This window comes from Triturus cristatus, chromosome 12 (genome assembly GCF_964204655.1).
Source record: "Triturus cristatus chromosome 12, aTriCri1.1, whole genome shotgun sequence".
Taxonomy (NCBI): Eukaryota; Metazoa; Chordata; class Amphibia; order Caudata; family Salamandridae; genus Triturus; species Triturus cristatus.
Genome location: NC_140595.1, coordinates 524,242,887 through 524,264,419, shown reverse-complemented (window position 1 = coordinate 524,264,419; position 21,533 = coordinate 524,242,887).

Here is a 21,533-nt window from a genome sequence, read left to right as displayed (position 1 = left end):
TGAGATAAAGAGTGGGGTAGGAGATTCTGACCAGTATTCCGGGTCATGTTTGAAGAGAGCTGGTGGAATTCCATTTGGCCCTGGCGCTCCACCTTTCCTCCCTTTTGAAATTAATTCCCTGATCATTATGACGCTGATTTCGAATGGTGGTGCATCTTCATATGGTTTTATTGTTTGCTGTAAGTTGACCGCCTGAGCGTCCTGGCGCCTGATTGTTCCTTCCGCCTGTTGGTTAAAGTGAGTTACTAAAAAGTGTTCCCAGGAGTTATCTGTTACATATGATGTTATACCTCCATGTTTGGGATTTAGAAATTTATTCAGGGTGGACCAGAAACGAGCGCTGTTGTTTGCTTTGATATCATAGTGGAGTTTGGCCCAAAAATTGTCTTCTTTGGATTTTTTAATCTCCCATTTAAGTTTTTGGAAGTCAGCCTTTTGCGGCGAAGCTGTTGGAGATGGCCAGTGTCCCCCGGATTCATCCTCAGCAGCCTTAGCAGTTTATTTATTGCGTTTTTATGATACTTCACGGCCGATTTCTGAGCACTAGAGATCTTTCCTGTACCCGTTGGGCCGTGAGGCAAATAGTGCCGAACTGTGGTTGAATAGAGATTCGCAAAAACAGCCATGAAGGTTTCCCATAGGGCTATTGGGTTGCCTATGGGGTAATTCAGACTGTTTAGTTGACATTTTGCTGCTGAGAGTACCTCCGTTGTATTTACAAACGAGGACTTAATTCTTTTAAGATTTATTGTATGGCAAGCTTGGAATCCTATTGGATTGGGCAGGGTAGGTCTGGAGAAGCGAGAATGGAGACTTCCTGGGGTCAATGGTCGCTGTCCCCTTTGTCTCCTAGGCTGAAGTTTAGCATGTAATGAAAAAATGGAAGAGATACTAGTGTGTAATCTATTGTAGAGGTCACGTTACCTGAATGAAATGAAGCGGTGGATGGTAAATCGCCTGCAAATCTTCCATTTAAAACTCTCAGCCCTAAATGCTCCATCCCTTCTAGCAGCTCCTTTCCCAATATAGTGATTTTTCCTTGACCATTGATGGATTGAGTTGGAATATTCCAATAGAAAGACTGAGCTTGAATGTCGTTATTTGTGGACGAGCCTAGAATATATTGGTTAAAATCCCCCGACAAAATGAATTTGGAGGCAGTTTGCGTGGACATTAATTGATGCAAGTAATCCAGTAGAGATTTCTACTCCTGTTTTTTCTTTTTCAGATTTATATAAGTGTTAATCACCAGCACCTCTTCTTTTTTCCCTTTGAGGTTTAATTTGATCTTAACGGTGTTTATAGCTGGGGATTGAGAGGTCAATTCCAGGGCACTGTGGATTTTTGTGATTTTAATGTAAGAAGCTAAATCGCCCGCTGGCCGGCCATATTTGCTTTTCCTTGTTGCTGAAGAATGAAAGCAGGTGTAGCCCTCTATTTGCACAGGGTTTTCCAACCATGTTTCCTGTAATAGGATAATGTCAAATGCTTTTACGTATTGGAGGAATTCGGCATCTACAGCCTTGTTGTTTTGCCCATTTATAGTCCACGAACACAGTTTCAGTAGCGTAGTGTCTAGGTTAGGATCTGTCCTTATCGGATTACCTTGTCATTGTGAGTTGTCCGTGGCATTGATCGTCCTAAAAATCCAGAAGTTTTCTAAGGTGTCTGAGTGGAGAGCCGTTATGCTCTCTTGATGGTTCAGCACCTGCTTTTTTAACAGTGAACGATGCTGGGCACCCCTTAGTACTGACGTGGTCTTTGAAATTTTCGGAAATGATCCTTCGCGGGGTCTCTCAAGCAGGGGGAACGGATATCCTGTGTTGTAGTATGGAGCAGTTTGAATCCTCCATGCTTTAAGAATTGTTTGCGCCTCCAGAATTTTAGTTGCTATTTCGGACGACCTCCAAGTTGCTTTTGTAGTTTCCAGGTTCTGTGTTTTATCGACTTTTATAAATTCTACTGAAAGAAGATCGAAGTAGGTTCCCCCTATTCAAGATGTCAAATGAACCCTTTGATTCGTATTCTGGAGTAAAAACAATAATAGTGGAGTTCACGGATTGGTGTCCCGGCTGAGCTATTAGATAGTCACCACCTGGGTAAGATCCTCTTTTGTTTGATGTAAATTGTTGTGGGGGTCTCGAATTGGCATCAAAAATAGGAGGGTCTTGAGACTTGAAAACTGATGGGGCTTTAGGAGCTCCATCTGAATGAGGAGGCAGTTGAGCCCGAGGACCCGAAGGTCCTGATATTTTGAGCTCCTCGCCCAATGATTGGGGCGAGTGAAGAATGATCGTAGATTCCGGTATGTATGAGTGGCACCTCCTGTGGCATAATTAATGGTGGTTGTCTAGGAAGATTGACCGCTTCCCCGTTGCTTATCCCACTAAGAACCGTAATGCTTTGAGTGCCAGTGTGGCTGCTAGGCTGGGCCCAGCCTGTCCCCAATATTGGAGCCTCTTTATGAACTGCCGTGTTCCCCCTATTGTAGGTTTACTAGACTCAGTGGGGATTTGTTCTGCAGTTGTAGAGAGTGCTGTAAAAGATTCAAGTTCAGGTAGCTGCAGTCCAGATTCTGTCTTAAAAAGAGGATAAACCTCGGGAGAGGCTAAAATTAGTTTTTTGTTACGGCCTTTCCTTCTTTGATGTCGACGCTGCTTGGCATTCTGAGTTGGACTTTGATGATCGGAGGGTCGAGGGGAGCCTTTGGGCGAAGTGCATTCTGAAGATGACAGTACAGATTTAACAAAAGTTTTGGCTACAGAAGGATCTTTTTTCAAGTTTTCGAGACTAATTGTTTTGCTGGTGTTGGTGTCCGGTACCACTTTGTAGTGCCCCTTTGGCAGACCTTGTATCAGAGTGGATACTATATCCGGAAGTGACGATAATTTGTCAATAATTGGGCCACAACTGCAGATCAACTTTGCTTCCTGCTGAGCTCTGCTAATGAAAAGATTTAATTGGCCTAGTTTCTCATCAATCCACCCCACAAAGAGGGCTAAGGGGTCAAGTATGGTCAGTTGTAAATCCATTTTGTCGGACTGGTAATGTAGGGGGTCGACCGTTCGTTGCATTGTGTTTAAAAGAATATCCCATGTTTTGGGTGCATTCGATGTTTGGGTCCCTGGTTCAGTCCCTGATAGACTTAGGAGGCCGGAGGATTCCAAAGGAGCTGAAGAACTTTGTTGGTTTGTTAAAGTTGAAGTTGAAGGAGTTACCTCATGATAAAAAACCTGATTAACATGCTGGTCTTCTTTGGTTTTGGCTGTAGACAGGGGTTGTTTAGTAGGAGTGACCTGAGTATCGGGGGGTGTTATGTCCCCCCATTCCTGTAGTCCTAAATGAGAAAAATTGATAGGGCCGTCACACCCTGAGTCCTGTATAATTTCAATGTCCTCCTTCGACTGCTCATGGTGGCCTTTTTCGTGTACAATTACAGTTGCTTCTATAGGCAGTTGAATGGTCTTGAAGGCCTCCGAGGGGTGAAGGGAGACGTTGGTGGTTTTTAAGAGGTTTTTTAAGTTAGAGCTGTTGAGCGCCTCATTCTCTTGATTAGAATCTTTGCCTGGGCTTAGCGTATAACTAAGCAAGGATTGCCTTCCCCTCTGATTTTGTGGAGTAGTTGAGATGGTAATGGGCTTTTGAGGAGACGGTGGACCGGAGGGGAACTTCCCTCCATTGCCTTCCTTTTGCTGGGCAACTAAGCTACTGGTGCCCCTTTTGTTGGACGCCTTTTTGTCGTTTTTTCCATTGATTGGCAGGGGAGCCGTGGAAAGGGACATGTTAGTGGCGTGAGTGGGGACCAGTCCCTGCAATGCTGGTACTGGAGATTCCTTGCAAGGTAGGGGAAGTAAGGGGTCCTGGAGGCCCAGAATTTTGTCGCTAGATGAAAAGATGGATGAAGGTGGATCTTTTAAAAGATGAAATTTTGATGTAATTTTTGGTTGACGAAGATGAAGGTGGTGAGCTCCAGCCTGATGTGCTGAACCGCTGCTAGACCCAGTCCCTTCTAGGGATGTGTCCAAGCACCCACTGGCTGGTTTATTATTTCAGTTTGTTTGACCTTAAGCTTGGGTTTAGTCACAGGCTGGCCTCTTTTCTTGCCCGACCTCATTGCCGTGGCTATATCGGAATGCTCCGTATAGTGACTACGGGTTTGAAAATGGCTATAGGTATAGATGGCAGAGAGTGGATGACTGAGAATGACTGGGTGCTCTCTATTACGGTATCTACTGCATTGGAGAAGATTTAGAGGAACTTCCCTGCAGATGCAGGGGCACTAACGCGGCTCCCGTCACTGGAATGGGCACTGACGCAGCTCCAGTATAGCTGATGTAGCCGATGTGACTCCCACTGGTTCCTACCGTTGAAGGAGCGCAGCTGCAGCTGCTCTGCGGGAGCACTAGTTCACTCCCTGCTGTGGTTCCTGCCTCCTGCCTCTTGGCACGGCTCCTGCATGGCTCCTGCTGCGGGGGGGCACTCGTTCCTGGCCCCTGCCTCTGGCGCAGCACCGGTGCACAGCTCTCCCAGCTCCTCCTGCTGCAAGGATAGGAACTGGTTGCAGACCGACTCTGCCACTGCGGGGGGGGTCTGGCGCGGCCCAAACACCACTCGAGCTCCGTTTCCCACTGTTGTGGGGACTGTTGTGGGGACCTGCTGCACACCTGCTGCACACAGTGGCTCCCGTGCCCCCTAGTGTAGGGAGGCTCTCGTACTTCTGTGGCTCTCTAGGCCCACTGCCCCTGCCGCAGGAACACTCACAGGAACTCTCGTGCTTGCCAAAACACTCGCGCGGGTCCAGGCGGGGTCCAGCCAGCTCTTCCGGGCGGCTCTTCCACAGCCGCGACCTCCGCTCTACTCCGCCGCCGCACCTCTGCTCACCTTACGTCGCTCCTCTCGATTTTGCAGGAGACCGGGAGCTGATAGTGACGGCAGCGGTGGTGGCACGTAATCACACCGCACAGGTACCGGCAAGCCGGCAGTCCGACTGCAAGGAGCGTATGCATTACATTGCTTCTGCACTCACCATGTGTACCTTTGTACAACAGAGAGCAGCCCCTCATCCTACAGAGGTGCAAATGTTTTACAGGACCAACCCCATAATGCAAGAAATCTATGACAGGTCCCCATACCGCAGAGTGATCTGGTAATAACGTCTCTCCTCTCTGGAAGTCGTACTTGTGTATGATAGAGCCTCCCACTGCTTCCTAGAACTCCAAACACGCAAATGACTGTGCATGAAAGAGCCCTAAAACGTGGAGTGATTGGTGGCATCTTGGGTATGATAGAGCCCCCTACAACAGCTCAGCATGGATAGATACCTTTATATGACTTATCCCTCACCCCATGATGGATACCTGTTTATGACAATCTCTCACCCGGAAGAGATACAAGAGCATGGCATTGCCCCCTCCCCCCTCCGCCTCCCAGATATCAGTTTATGACACATCCCCACCCACCATACAGACATGCATGGAAATTATTTGGTTTAATCATATTGTTGGAAAGTGGGGATTAGTAGTGGTAAATATATATCTACCGCTAGCAATAAGACCAATGACGCAATATAAGGCTCAGTATAGGTCTTAGAAAATTAACCCTTGGTAGCTTGGCCATGAGCAGACAGTCTTAACTTCAAATACAGGTAGGTAAAGTATTTAAAAACACCAATTCAGTAAATAATTAAGACACCACACACAATAAAAACGCAACACCAATTTATAAAAATCGAAAATATTTGTATCTTTAAAATGACACCAAAACGAAAACAATCCAATGTAGGGAACCAGAGATATATATTTTTAAAGATTTGGTACTATAAAGTACATAGAAATATTTAGCACCTATTGGGACATCTGGTCGAGCTAGACCGGGATAAAGTCAAAGTTTCAGGCCAACTGTGATGGAGCCCTGCGCGACTACCACTTGCGGTAGGTCTCGGTCAAAGTTTTTACCTTCAGGCTTAGAAACTTTTCTGGAGCTTTTTTTACCGGGCTCCCTCAAAGATCTTAGCCAGTCCGGATTTGGTGAGGGTTTGCAGGCTTGCCTTGCGACAAGCTCCCAGTCAATCTTATGGAAGTCAGACCTCCAGAGATTTCCAGCAGGATGAACCAGGGATCCAGGCCAGCTTGCTGTTGAAGGTGGGCGGCTTGACTCTCGCAGTTGGTCCCGGTCACCTGCTACGTTTGAATGTAGAAACTTGAACAGAGCTTTTTCTGGCAGGGTCCCTCGATGCTCTTCACCGGGCTGGATTCGGTAAGGGTTCGCCAGCTAGGGTTTCAGCCAACTCCCGGTCAAACTCTGGAAGTCAGTCCGGAGCTTTTCAGAGAGACAAACCTGGATAAAAAAAACGAGGACACTATCCTAAGTAGAGGTATATATTCGTGTCCCTGCCCTACCAACCGTGTAGAAGTGATAGTAAACAGAGGGAAGACAAGACAAGACAAGAGGAAAATCAAAAGATTTTTTAATACTGCTCTCACCCACTATTTCGTGGCATGCTTCATAATAGCGCCGCTGCAGACCAACACACTGGATGAGGCACTGTTTATTTTTAGTGAGGGAGAAGAAAGGGTGAAACCCACTGTCATCCCCTTCTTCCTGCTTAGAGGCAATCCACCGAAAGCTCTCAAGGGTGGGGCATTCTCTCTGTCCCCTACTCTGTGGAGGGTTCACCTGCTCCTGTGAGTTCTACCAAACCTGAAAGCTCTGTCAGGAATTGAGTGAGCCTGGGTGGTGAACTCTCCTCCGTTTGCGGAGTTTGCAGAGTTTTCCATGCTCCGCGGAGTTCTGATAATCTCGGCTCCACATAGTGGAGCAGAGTTTTGTTCCTCACTCACGCTCCCCAATGCCAAGTCGGCGAGTGCAATCGAGGAAAAGCCACCTCCCGGCGAGATTTCTCAACACGGACGGTCAGATTTCTCAATGCGGGCGGTCGCGGGTGGTCACGGGTGGTTGAGACAGCTCGCGTTGAGAAACCTTTTGTTGGCATTGAGAAAGTTGCAGCTTGAGTGGAAAACCTACTTGAGAGGCAGAAAAGAAGCAGCACCTTCTTGAGCTGTGCAGTTTGCGTTGATTTTCTAGTGCAGGACAAACACCTTGCGCTGAAAATCAATACGAACATGTGTGACCAAGCGCACTCCGCCGTTTGAGGAACTTAGCATAGCGCGTCAGAGTTTTTTGGTCACTTTGCAGAGTTCCGTGTACTGGAACTCTGCACACTCAACCCGGGCTTAAACTGGAGTCCCTCCCTCAGAGGCCAGACCCTCCCCATCAGAGTTAGATTCCTGCTGCACCTCTGGACTTCCCTGGTCTGGCTCACCATGCCCAGTACCCTTGTCATTGGATGCTTGGCCCTTTGTTCTAGGGTCCAAGTGTCCAGCCTTTCTCCTCTGGATAGTCTATGACCTAATCATAGCACATACCCACTCAAGGAGCTCAAATATTTTCATATGGAGACCCCTGTCCACTTTTGACCACTCAGATGCTTCAAGGTCACTGCCCAGTAAACACTGGACTGGGAGCACAAGAAACACAGCTGCCTTCATGGAGCCTGTCACACCTCCCCATTCCAAATCTATCACAGCCATAAGATGGAGTTTAGTAGTGCTGTCTGCATAGGTAAGCTGGTGGGACTCACCAGGGAGCAACCTCTCCTGAGTCACCAGCTTGTCCAGGACCAGAGTTACACTAGCCCCAGTGTCTCTGATAGCCTCCACCCCAGCCACAATAACTTTACCCCACTGCCCGTACTTATCCATGTTTGGAGGTAAGACAGCAAGGGTTGCAATATTCAGTCTACCCAGGGACACTAAGGTTGCTTCTACCACCTGCCTACCCCTCTCTGTGGCACCACTCTCCCCCCCCCACACTTACACAGGCAATCCCTGGGGATGGCCTCTTAGGGGGAAAGCTTCTTGGCTCAGATAGCATCTCCTTTTTTGTGGCCTGGCTGTTTTCAGTCAAAACAGTTACCCACTTTTGAGGAATCAAAGAACCTATCATTCCTTCCCTTTTAATTCCCCCTCTTTGTTCAGGTTTTTGTGGGTCTTTAGTGGACTCCTTCTGTTTTTGACCTTCTTTTCCCTGGGCACAACAACTAACAACACAGTGTTAGAACAATTTTGGAAAAATCAAAACAATGGAATAAAAACAGTTTAGTCCAAATTCCAAAAATCAAACTCAAAAGTTTTGTTCTAAGGCAATTTACAGGATTTTTAAAATATCAATTCACTGATAGGTGTATTTTTTAAATGCAAGTCCTCATCCACACTGATGAACACAAAATGTTGGAAAGTGGGTTATTAGTAGTGGTAAATATATATCTACCACTAGCAACAAGACCACTGACACTGACAAAATAGGGCTCTGTATAGGTCTTAGAAAACTTTTCCCATGCTCCACCCTTGGTAGCTTGGCTGCGAGAAGAAAGGTTTAACTTCAAAGACAGGTATGTGAAGCATTTATAAACACCAATTCAGTAAAGAATTAAGACACCACACACACTATAAATCCAATACCAATTAAACAAAATATTTTTATCTTTAAAATGACACCAAAACAAAAATTAATACACTATAGGGAACCAGAGATATTAATTTTTAGAGATTTGCCACTATATAGTACATTGAAACCTATAGCCCCTATTTGGACATCTGGTCACTTTAGACGGGACAAAGTCAACGTTTCAAGCCAATTGCGATGGAGCCCTGCACAGCTACCCTGCGTGGTAGGTCTCGGTCAAAGTTTTTACCTTCAGACTTAGAAACTTTTCTGGAGCTTTTCTTTCTGGGGTCCCTTGAAGCTCTCAGCCAGTCCAGATTCGGTGTGGGTTCACCGGCTTGCCTTGCGACGAGCTCCTGGTCAAACTTATCAAAGTCAGACCTCTGGAGCTTTCCAGTGGGACAAACCAGGGATCCAGGCTGGCTCGCGGTTGAAGGTGGGCAGATTGACTCACGCAGTTGGTCCCGGTCACCTCCCCTACGTTTGCACGTAGAAACTTTTACAGAGTTTTTTCTTGCAGGGTCCCTCGATGCTCTTCATCAGACTGGATTCGTGAGCGTTCGCCAGCTTGTGTTTCAGCCAACTCCCGGTCAAACTCTGGTAGTCGGACCTCTGGAGCTTTTCAGTGGGATGAACCAGGACGGCAGGCCTGTTTGCAGTTGAGGATTGCCGGCTTGGCTGACCAGGTTGAGTTGGTCCACTTATGGAGCTTTGTTCCAAAGTTGCTCCAAACTTCTCAAATTTTTCTGAAGTTCCTTTGAGGGTCCCGAAGTATTAAAAACTTACTCCAAGGGTATGGAAGCTCTAAAATGAACCTTGAAAGATTGGGACTTCACTTCGCACAATCCACTTGGAAAAAAGCCTTACAAATCCACAGGTAGTACTCCAGGCTGGGGAATCTTGATGGTGATGGTACAGGTGAGCTCCATTAACCTATAGCTTGCAGGAAGTCCATTCTTTAGCCCCTTTGAGGCAGGTTTGATCCACAGGGCTGTTGTTCCAGATTGTGTAGCAGGCGCAGTCCATCAGAGTGCAGGGCCTGGTTGGTGCAAATCAAACTTCCTTAAGTTCCAAGCAGCATATCTGAGAGGCTCTGTCCCTCTCAGATACTTATTCCAAGTTCTTTGGGTCAAGCAGGAGGGCAATCCTGTCCAGTTAGGTGCAGGGCAACACCCCAGGGTATAGCCATATCCTCCAAAGCGTGGCACTATAGTCTTCCAGAGAGCACCATTTCTCCAAAATTCAACACGGCTGATTTTCCAGCAGACAGAGAAGAGCTGGCTAAACACACTCCAGGATGGTTAATCTCCATAGTCTCTACCTCTTGTATCTGCTCATTCCTTCCTTAATACTACCACGTGGCTGGGTTCAAAGAGTAGAGGTGTAAATGAAACTATCCTCTCCTGCCTGTCTTCTCCTTCTATTGAAAAAATATTGTTTACGATCCCCCCAACTGCTCTGGCATTCCGATATAGCAGAACCCTGCCCTCCCAGAAGTGCTTTATAGCCCCAGGGGCTACTTATCACCTCATCAAAGGAGCCTGGTTAATCCACTTAACTCTGACTAATCAGGACAGACCGCTGGAAGGCTGAATTTTGGCTTACAGACAAGAAAGTCTTACAACGTCTTGTCTGTACATTTTAGGACAATTCCAACAATAGCACATTGTTGGATTTATCATTACGATTCTAGGCAGTCCTTGAATGATATTTTTATCACCTTCTTGACGTTAGTTATTATTTAATAACTTCTTGCCATGTTAACCAATGTGGCTGGGGATTTGCAATGGGAAAATGACTTGCCCATTGTTCCAACACCACGGCTTTATAAAACATCTTTTATAAGGCCCCTGCCTATATCTACAGGAGCCCACATCCCTAGGACACCTAGTTGAGACTTTAGGGGTCTTGCAGATCCTCCCCCCACAGTGCTCCCAGCACAAAAGTTAATATTGGGAAGCAGTTTACCACGATTTTGGGAGTGAAATGTGCAATTTCACCAAACCCAGGGCATACAAAACTCATTTTATAAGGGTCCTCCTTGTAAATACCTCACCCCATCCCTGGGACACCCAGGGGAGAGCCTAGGCTACCTAATATGCCAAATCATTGTAGTTTAATAATTTGTTAAGTGCACCAAACACCAAAATCAAGTTTGGGCACAATTTGCATTTGGAAAGCAGTCCTGCAACACAGGACTGCTTTTAAACTGACCTCAGGCCATAGCAGTGCACACATGCAAGTGCAGAAATGGCTGTTGGCCTTTAAACTGCCATGCCCAAATATATAATAGGGACTTAAAGGTAGTTTTGACCCCCCTGCCCTAGTATGTACTATGGTCTTATAGGGGAGATCATGCCAATCATAAGGGTACCCGAACCCATAGTGTACCTTAGTGTAGGTACCTGGTTTCACTGTATTCTAAGTGTCTTTTCAGCATAGCACTGAGACAGTCATAGTCAGTTACCACCAGTACCTGTCAACAAAAAATGGGGGTGCCCAGGGCACAAGGATGATTTTGCAACACATAATGATTGTTGCAGCTTAAAACAGCCATGCACTTAAAATAATCATAAGAACGCTTAAATATTAGGGTCCGGATAATACAAAACTGTTTTAGATAAGAATCCATTATTTAATAGTTACAAATGAACATTTATAAGTGCACACCCTTGAAATTCCAATAAACGATGGAAGAACAACCAACGTTGGTACTGAAGTGATGGGGGATAGGGTTTGCACCCTTTAAATCTCTGGTGCAAATTCAAGTACAAGCTGCACTCAATTGGATGGACCTTTACTCAAATTGAGTCTTAATATTAACAGTTCAACAACATATCAACAACAGTGAAGCACATTTTGCCTAAAAAGGATGACAGAGAGTAATGGATCTGCAAGCCACAAAGGTTTATCATTATTAGTAGATTAGCAAAGTTAAAAACTCAAATAATTCAAATTAGTCATAAAACAACAATCACTTTGTAAAACACAGTCCAATGCACCCCAAGCCATAAATCAAAATAGTAAACACAAAGACATATTCTTTAAAGATTGTCATATACAAATCGTCAAATATAGTTTCACATGAAGGAAAATTCCCTAATGCTAAGCTAAAGATACAAATGAAGTCGGGGATGATTAAGAAGCAGGTGTCAGAAAGTAAACCCTTTAAAGGCAAAACCAAATGAAGGTTCAATCAAGCAACAGAGAATAGATTTGCTCAAGAGTTTAACTCTGAGTGGGGTAAGGTATGCAAAGTATGCATAGTGTCTCAAGAGATGGAAAAGGGCATCATCTCTCAAAAAGAGTAGGTAGGGCATCTAAAAATTCAAAGATAAGCCAGAGCAATCTGAATCTAACTACCTCAGCAACGCATAATGAGACATACAATTTCTAAAGTGAAGTACAACACCCTCCAGTTCACAAGAGATGGCAACCAATAAGAATTTAGCATTTTGTTGATAAGATGTCTTTTCTCTCCTTCCCAGGCATCATACAAAGATAGCTCACATGTGCATGGCCTTTGGGAAACACCTCATATGGCTGATGTACCATGGTGAGGCCATCTCTAACACAGGTGCAAAAGACACATTATTTTACTTTCAGTGAAACTTGCAAGTATCAACAATTTACATAGAAACTTACACGATTGCTTCAATTATTTTGATTACGCTACTGTGACTCAGCTCCTTAAACGAAAGAAAGAATGTGATAACACATAACAACCAAAAGTACAATTTCGATGTCAGGAATAATTATTTCACAGAGCCCAATATTAACTATGGCTCATTTAACATGAACACACTTTTAACTATGGTTAATTATATCATGAGATTCACTAACTACGGTCAAACTAAATATGGAAACCACACTTTAGATATACATATATAATGTGAGTTAGTATAAATGTTTAAATAAAATAGATTTTTTTTAGACTGTGTCAGTACTTTCCCTGGCCAGGATAAATACACTTCACTCCCTAACAGTATCTAAGGTTTCAAACTTGACTCTCAAATCATTAAGGAGACAAGTATTGTGTCCTTCTGTAATGAAACTGGTGCTCATGTAAAGTGCTCTGATACTCGATATCTCGGTCTAGTTTGCACTATATAAAACTCTAAAAAAAAAAAGAAAAAAAAGTAGGAGCACCACCTGCAAAAAAAAACATTCTCTTAATGCTGCAAGCTCAAGCAATATAAATTGACACAGATTGAAAAAGGCATGGTAGGTGCTTCCTTTGACACAATTTGTTGCCTCTTAGCAGAGCCTCACTTTGTAATACAGAAACCGGGTACAGAGAAACCTTTTCCTTAGGGAACGAGTTTTAGTACAAAGTAGAATAGATGTATCAAGATTTCGCGTCCATCTAAGTGCAAGAGCAAAGGTCAATGTTCTCTTTATTTCAACTCCATTTCTTAGTGTATGTTAGAACAGGTACGCTGCCTATAGGAAATCAGCCTTATCGGCTTTGTCTCCCCGTATTTTTCGCCTTTTGCTAGACCCTCTATTATTGCTGGCATTTGCACGCTGTGCATTTTACTCCAGCTAAGCAAATTGCCTGTAGGCCCCATTTAAATGTGGTTGATTTGGAATACTCCAATTTAGTACATTTAACTTACCTGCAAATTACTAGTAAATGGTACATGATGTACCCCAGGGCCTGGAAGTTAAGAGCCATTAGTGGACTGCAGGTTCAATTGTGTAATCCACTACAGAGGCGGTGCAAGCATGGCTTCAGCCCCCCACTGTAGCAATATAAAAAAAGCAAATCAACCTGTCAAAATAAACCCCTTTGAACGGTCTAAACCTCCCTTTTAAATATTGATAAGTCACCCCTATGTATACCTTGTGGTCACATAGCAGAGAACTTGCCATTTAAAATAGGGTGTGTACAAATTTAATGTTAGCATGTCCTTATAGTGATTAACACCCCCTTACAAGGGCCCGGGGCTTATAATTAATAGATGCAGCCCGGCCACCATTTTCTTTTTTCACGATCACTCAGGAGTCCTGCATGATCGTGGCATTTTTGGCTGATTTGTTTTTATTTTTGGCTCCGGGGGTAGTCACTCCCCCATGGGGCCTAGGGGGTCAGATATTTCTACCCTGTCCCCTTATATTATTTTTCTTATTTTACTTCAGGGCAGGGGACTAAGTCCCCGAGTCCTGTAATTGCTGCCAGCAACATTCTTCTCATGCTAGTGGCAGCCAATCAGAGCTCCCGCGATAGTCTGAATTCCTGGGAGTGAGCCGGCCCAAGGGAAATTAAGCTCCCTCAGCCAAACAGAATGCTCCTTTTTTAAATTGGCACTCCTGCCAGAGTTTCGTGAACCTCTTGCGGAGCCAACTATCTTGATGAACAGTTATTTTTTGCCGTTAATTTCTCAAAAACTACAATCCAGATTTACACTATATTGCAAAAAGCACAATCTGCGGACCAAGATCTAGCTTCATTCCAAATTTGGTGTAATTCCGGTCAGCAATTTTTGCAGTAGCCCATCTTATGGAAGTCTATGGAAAATACATAGGGATTATCTGTTTTGGGAGCCCCCTTTTTTCTCAGCCCCCGCTTGACAGATCACCCCAAAACTGTCCATGCAGAAACTAGCCAAAAATTATCAAATTTTTGAAAAGTTTCATGGAGATTTGTCAAACGGTGCCAAAGATATTAGCAGCACAAAAAAGGTTTTTCCTGTGGAACAGCTGGCCTAATTTTATATATATATATATATATTCACTGAAAAAACCATAGGTTTCACACATGTTATCGTTAGCTGGGCAGTTCACTCGTAAAAAAACATTGAAATTCCCCCGTTATAGTTAGTTCAGCTAACTATAACTCGCGCGACCGCAATCCACTGCTGATGACGTCACATATTACATCACTCATGACATCACTGATGACATCTCAAATGACATCACTGATGACATCACTGATGACATCATCATTGTGTAAGAGTGGCAGACCTCCTCTTATCCTAATATAAACTTTGATACACACATTGAAAAATACAAACTAAGGCAAGATGGCGGTCGCCTGAGACTGTTGGTGCACACTGACTGCCGAGAGCTAAACCTACTATACAACATGGTCTCCGCTAGACTGGAAAAATGAATGCTGCATTGGCCAGGCACGACCTACATAGCCCCCTCAAAACAGGCAACGAGTACCTGCGGATTCTGGGAACCATCATTGGACACTCCGTTATTCGACGCTTTCTAAAGTTTACCATACACAGCATTAAAGAAAGCACATACCTGTCGGAGCCCGTGGGTGAGTCTGGATTCATTGAGAGGAGGGAGAAAGCTGAAGCTGCCGCGATGGGTCCTAAGACAGCAGCCGGCGCTGCTAAAGTGAAGCCCACCGGGATGCTAGGAGCTTCAGCGGCATCGGGAAGCATTGTTGTGGAGCCCTCGACGATAGCGATGGAAACTCCGGCTCAGACTCTCCGCCGAGGCCGTCGTGGGATTGTTGACCCGGAGCAGAGCGGTGCTACGAGGGCGCCCGGCCGGCCCCACAGTCGTAGACCTGTTGAGAGGCCCGGCAGCCGGACTAGCTCCGGGTCGTGAGGGGAAGAGTAAGAACAAGCCCCGCCTAGACCCTGCGGTAAGCGCCATGGATAACACTCTTCAGGATGGAGAGTGCCCCTCACAGAATGCCGCAGCTGCGATCGAGCTGGGACTGCAGGACTGTAGCGGGGGGTCAGAGGTAGTGATTGGGCACAACAACGGAGGTAAGACCCCTTTACCTCAAGGTTTGACAGAGGGCCTTCAGGGCTTATCGGCTGTTTCTCCGGAGGGGCCAGTGGCTGAGGTGTCATCACAGTCTGTGGAAAATATTTCAAAAAAAATAATAACACTAAAAGATAGAGTGGGGGCTGACACTCAAGCCGGTGACCAGCTAAATGGGGCCCCGCAAGTACTAAAGGGCGATCTTAACTCAATAAATGCGAGTCACCTTCAAGGTAACCACTCCAGCAGCCTAACCGAGTTGGAGAAGAAGCACAGTGACTTTTTTTTCTCAGTTTCAGACGGGGATGACGGGGACTGGTCAGAGGGATCATCAACTGATAGCACTGATTTGAGCTATAATGGCTGTGAGGAGACAGGAGGTGCTAAGAGCAAAACGGTGCAGAGAAAGAAAAAGAAAAAACAGGGGGAAAAAGACTTGGCTTGGGATTATACCCCGACAAATCAACTTACCCACTCCCTGACCCTGTCCCAATCAGGTAATGACCTCCCCGATACGGCTGCATCATCTTCCCCAACTCTGGGGGCTATCTTCCAAGCTATTTCAAAGCACCGAGAGGAAACTCGACAGGATAGCCGCAAGGCGCAGCTTGCCATGCGGAAGATGCAGGGGGTAGTGCGGAAGCTAACTAAAACATGTGGTTCATTTGGGGAGCGCCTAACCGAACTTGAGTCCAGAACTGTCACCACAGAATCTGATCTTGCTACAAACCAAGTATTGGTCGAGGCACACGAGGCACAGCTGGTAGATGTAAGATGGAAGCTGGAGGAGTTTGAGAACCGCCAACGGAGGAATAACCTACGGGTTCTTGGGATCCCGGAGGAGGCCGAGAAGGCCGATATACGTTCATTTGTAGTTGAACTTTTGCAAGAATCACTGCCTGAAATTACTGGCTGGAACTGGTCACTGGAGATTCAGCGGGCCCATCGGGTCCCATTTGTTCAAAAACATCCAGTGAAAGTGGGGACATTGCCTAGAGCTATTTTGGTATATTTGGGTAATTTTTAGTTAAGTCACGCAGTTTTTGAAAAGGCAAGGCCAGACGCAAAGAGGTCTATTAATGGGATATCCTATTTTGTTCGCCCTGACTTTTGTCATTCCACCGTTGAAAGACGGTGGCGGTTGCGGCAACTCATTAAAGCATTTCAGGATAAAAAGGCGCAAGCCTTTCTTAACAATCCTGCGACATTAAAAGTGATTTTTGAGGGGCAAGCGAAGTTTTTTACATCAGAAATAAAAGCCAAAGAATACTTAGAAGGGCTACCCCATTAGGAGTGGGCCCGATTCTAACATGCATCAGCGGTATCTAGTTTGGGTCCATCCCTTAATTGAGCTAATTGTAATAAGAGTAGGGAGTACGGCTCTAGGATGTAACAGGGCTTGGTATATAGTAGCTCTCAGCCTCGTCATGAGGTGCACTTCCATTGCGATCAGACTCATGACTGAGTCTGCAAGCTCATGTGGGGAGGTGGGGGTTTTCGAGGGGTGGGAGGGGTGGGGGGGGCAGCTCCGTTGGCGGGATGGGAGTGGGAGGGGAGGGGGGGGTGAACTGGGGGGAAACAGGGGGAAAAATAACATATCTAGAAATGTTAAGACAAGATTGGAAATGTTAAGGAAACTAAATAGAGAACAACAGGAGAAAACAATAATCCAACGTGGGAAGGAATCCGAACAGGTTCAGGGAGGATTTGGGAATTTGAGCTTAAGCTAAGATGGGGAGATTGACAATATGTTCATGGAACATTGCCGGGTTGAACGATAGGGGAAAGAGAATTAGATTTGCTGAATTGGTAAGGCTTAGCCGTGCAGATGTAATATGCTTGCAGGAGACGCATATCCCCTGGGGCAGGAGAGATTTACTACGAATAGCAGGCTATAACCTACTTGTCTGCACAACTCAGACATCCAATACTCGAGGTGTGGCAATTCTAGCAAAGATCTCGTTGGGCACCATTAAGCGTAAGGTAGCAGACACCCTGGGTAGATGGGCGATTGTAGAACTTCCCATGGGTGCTACTGTCTGTGCAATTTATGGATCTAACCAAGACGATCCCCAGATAATGGAAGCCCTGGAGGGTGAGTTGGCCTCGTGGCCCACCCCTTTGATTCTCTGCGGGGGACCTCAACATTTCCCTAGATCAGGCTACTGGTAATTGGGGGCCAGGGGGATATGCTGGTAGAAAGCCGCGAGTCTATAGGGCATTTAACTCTTTAAAAGTCAGCCATGGTTTAGTGGACATCTGGGCCACGAAGAATCCGGCTAATCCCGGCTTCACATTTTTTTCGTGCCCCCATAAAAAATATGTCAGGATTGACTATTTCTTTTGTTCTAGAGCTTTAGTAGGGTCGGCTCGGATTAAGAAACTCCCTAAAATAATTTCTGACCACAACCCCCTGATTTTAGAACTAGACCTAGCCAATTTTGAAAGGGTACTAAGCAAATGGACTTTTGATAGGAAACTTCTTGTTAATTCTGAATTTATTGAATACATGAAAAACTGGACACGAGAATTTTTTGATCTAAATAGGTTTAGCGCCAGTAGGGGGGTGGTATGGGACTCTTTTAAAGCCGCTCTCCGAGGGGAGACTATTTAATTTGTCAATAGAGCCCGGAAGCTTCAGGAACAGGAGAATCGCCAATTAATGGAGGACTTAGCCAGGGCGGAAGAGTATCATATTTCACAGATAGCACAGGGGCAGGTGGGAGAACAAATACAATTGCAAATAATTGCACTCCGAGTGGAGCTAACAAACTGGCTTACAAAGAAATCGGCTGAGGAATATCAGGCTCAACAGAATAGTGCCTATGAAACTGGGGAACAAGTTGGCAGAAGGCTAGCCCTTCGCACTAGGCAGAAGATCTCGTCTAATGCTATATCTACGATTAAAATAAACGGGCTTGTTTATACTGCCCCACAGGAGGTAACTAGGGGGTTTCAGGATTACTATCAGAAGCTCTACCGTGACGATATTAACAAAAGTAGGGAAGAGGTTTCTCAAGGCCTGTCAGGACTGGTTACCGATATTAATGCTGGGGAAGGGTTGGATGGGCTAACCAGACAGGAGGTAGAGGCAGAAATTTCGCTCGAGGAGGTAGAGCTTGCACTGTCAGGAATGGCTTTAGGTAAAGCAGCTGGTCCTGACCGGATCCCCCTTGAATTATATAAAATCCTAGGCATAGTTATTACACCTCTGCTCCTAGATTTATTTAAGGGTGTACAACACAATGGAATCCCTCCCGAGTCTTAGAAAGGGACTAACATCATAATTTTCCCTAAAAAAGGGAAGCCGGTCGATGATCCATCTTCGTATCGGCCAATCTCTCCGATTAACTCAGATACAAAAATGTATTCTAAGATTTTGGCTAATCGGCTGGGGAGGGTCATAGAAGGCCTTGTTTCCCCTTGGCAACATGGGTTTATCCCTGGCAAGGGAACAACAGATCATACCCGAAGAGCTGTCTCTCTGTTTGATATAGCGGCCAGGGAGGGGGACAGGATGGCTATGATCCTCCTCGATGCCGAAAAAGCTTTCGACCGGGTGTACTGGGAGTACATGTGGCAGATACTGGAATTTTATGGCTTTGGCCCTAAGTTCATAAAGGCTGTGAAGGCTATGTATTGCCAGCCATATGCAAGACTGCAATTAATGGGGGGAGATTCTGAGAATATTAACATTTCAAGGGGGACTAGGCAGGGCTGTCCCTGCTCCCCTATCCTATTTGTGCTGTATATTAATCCCCTAGTGGTTACGCTGTTAGAGTTTGAAAATTGAACCGGTAATAACTAGGGGATTTGAGACTAAAGTATTGGCCTATGCGGACGATATTGCGGTCCTAACTACGAACCCTGCTGTGGCAATTGAGGAAATTAATCAGATAACAACAGGTTTTGGTCTCTTCTCCGGGTATGCATTGAATGCGGGGAAAACCATAGTTTTATGCACTGACAATACTGTCTTTAATGATCCTAAACGAGCAATCTCCGCAGTCTACTTGGGGGTTTGAATTACCGCAAATGTGGAACAAATTACTAGAATCAATTTTGAACCTTTGATCAATAATATAGGAAAGGAATTAAGGAGGGTTAATGGGATACATCTATCTATTATTGGGAGAGGGAACTATTTAAAAATGACTGTTTTACCAAAAATATTATACTTGTTCCGGGCAATTCCATTACTCGTAGAGGATAATCTATTAAAGGCATTGGAATCTATCTGCTCCAGCTTCCTATGGCAATATGGAAAGATCAGAAGAGCTGCGAAATATATAGCATTACCTCAGGATAGGGGGGGACTTGCAGTTCCTAATATTACTTTATATTTTTAGGCAGCTTTTCTACAGCAAATGACCCCACTATTATCTACAAATAACACTCAGGAGGTACCTCTGGGACAGAGAATACCGACAATTTACGAGCTCTCCATGGGGAAGGACGCGGGGGGCTTTTATTACGGCAATTGGAACCCAGCTATTACAATAAGATCCGGTTCAAAGTTATTTTTAGCTCATGGAAAGTTTGGAAACAGATTGCTAAATTCATGGAGATTCCGAGATTCTCTAGATATACTCCTCTTTGGCGTTCGCAACTGCTGCCCCGTTTGGTTAATGATGCTATGGGGAAAAAGTGGGAAAAATATGGGGTAAGAACAATAGTGGATTTTTGTGGGGAAGGACAAGATTTCCAATTCCCTAGATTACAATTGATGTTTGGAATTTCAGATAATCAATATTTTAAATTTATACAGATTAAGAACATCCTTAATTTACGGCGACCCAAAATTAGATTAGCTAAATTACCACTTTTGGAAATAGCAGCAAAGGACTCTTGCAGGATTAGAGATTTCTATACATTACTTCTTGAAAAAAGCCCCGACGATTTGGAAAAGACAGAGGCATCCTGGGTAATTAAGTTGGGGAACCCAGATGTGGATATCTATAAATGTCTTTCCCTATCTTCAAATATTTTGGTATCCTCGAGCTTAAAAGCTCAAGTATATAAAACATTGTTTAACCTTTACTTTACTCCTGCTAAATTATTCTTATGGGGAAAAAGGGCTGATTATAAGTGTCCGAGATGTGGGCTAGGACCTGCTACCCTGCTTCATATGTTTTTTGATTGCGAGAAGCTCGCCCCCTTGAAAGAAGGTTTGTTGCGCTTTTGGGAATCTCGGTTTGGTTGTAGGCTATGATAGCTCATTGGCTCTTAGTTCTGAACAAGAATATGGTCTGTTTTTAGGGGCTGCGGTATTTAGGATATTGTTAGCTGCAAGATGGAAAGATGCTGAGCCACCAAGTTTCCATATATGGCTTGCCAGAATGTTGGGAATATATAAGCAAGAGTTATCTCTTTATGCATGCCGAGGCAGACAGGCCAGAGCTAGGGGGAGGAAGATCTGGGCATTTATGGCTGAATGGAGTAGGGAAGCTAGGATGGAGTAGAGGAGGGGATAAGGTTAGGGTACTAACTTAGGGAAATATACGTTGAAACTGTGGCAATGTAATATAAATAGCTCTGGGATCCTCTTAAAATAATAATGTAATTCTTCATTGTCTTTAATTTTTATTTTTAAGTTGGTTGCTTTATTGCTCTCTGTGTCTTTTGTTCATGTTTTTGAAACCGTATGGATCTGCATTGTGTATCTCTAGATATGTTTCAATAAAAAAAAAAAAAATACAAACTAAAGTTTTGAAAACTATAGAGATACCAATACCAGTTAGAACAACCTATTCAGTAATTCCAGAAAGACACATATTCACTGGATGATGTCATGAGTGATGTAATATGTGACGTCATCAGCAGTGGATTGCGGTCGCGCGAGTTATAGTTAGCTGAACTAACTATAACGGGGGAATTTCAATGGTTTTTTACGAGTGAAATGTCCAGCTAACTATAACATGTGTGAAACCTATGGTTTTTTTAGTGAATTTGCAAGGTTTTTTAAATGCTAATTCCTAACTATAACGTGTGTGAAACCTATGTTTTCTTTTAGTGAATTTGCAAGGTTTTTTAAATGCTAATTTCTAACTATAACGTGTGTGAAACCTATGTTTTTTTTTAGTGAATTTGTTTGGTTTTTTAAATGCTAATATATGTATGTTTTATTATATTGTTTATATATTTATTTTACAATAAACTACCTATGTACATAGTTATAGATTGATTGTATCCTGTAATATGGAATGGCTCAGCTCTTTTTTTTTTATTTGGATAAAGTTGAACTGCATAGTTAATATCTTCTATAAACTTATAAAAAGTTTACATTTTTTTTTTTATGG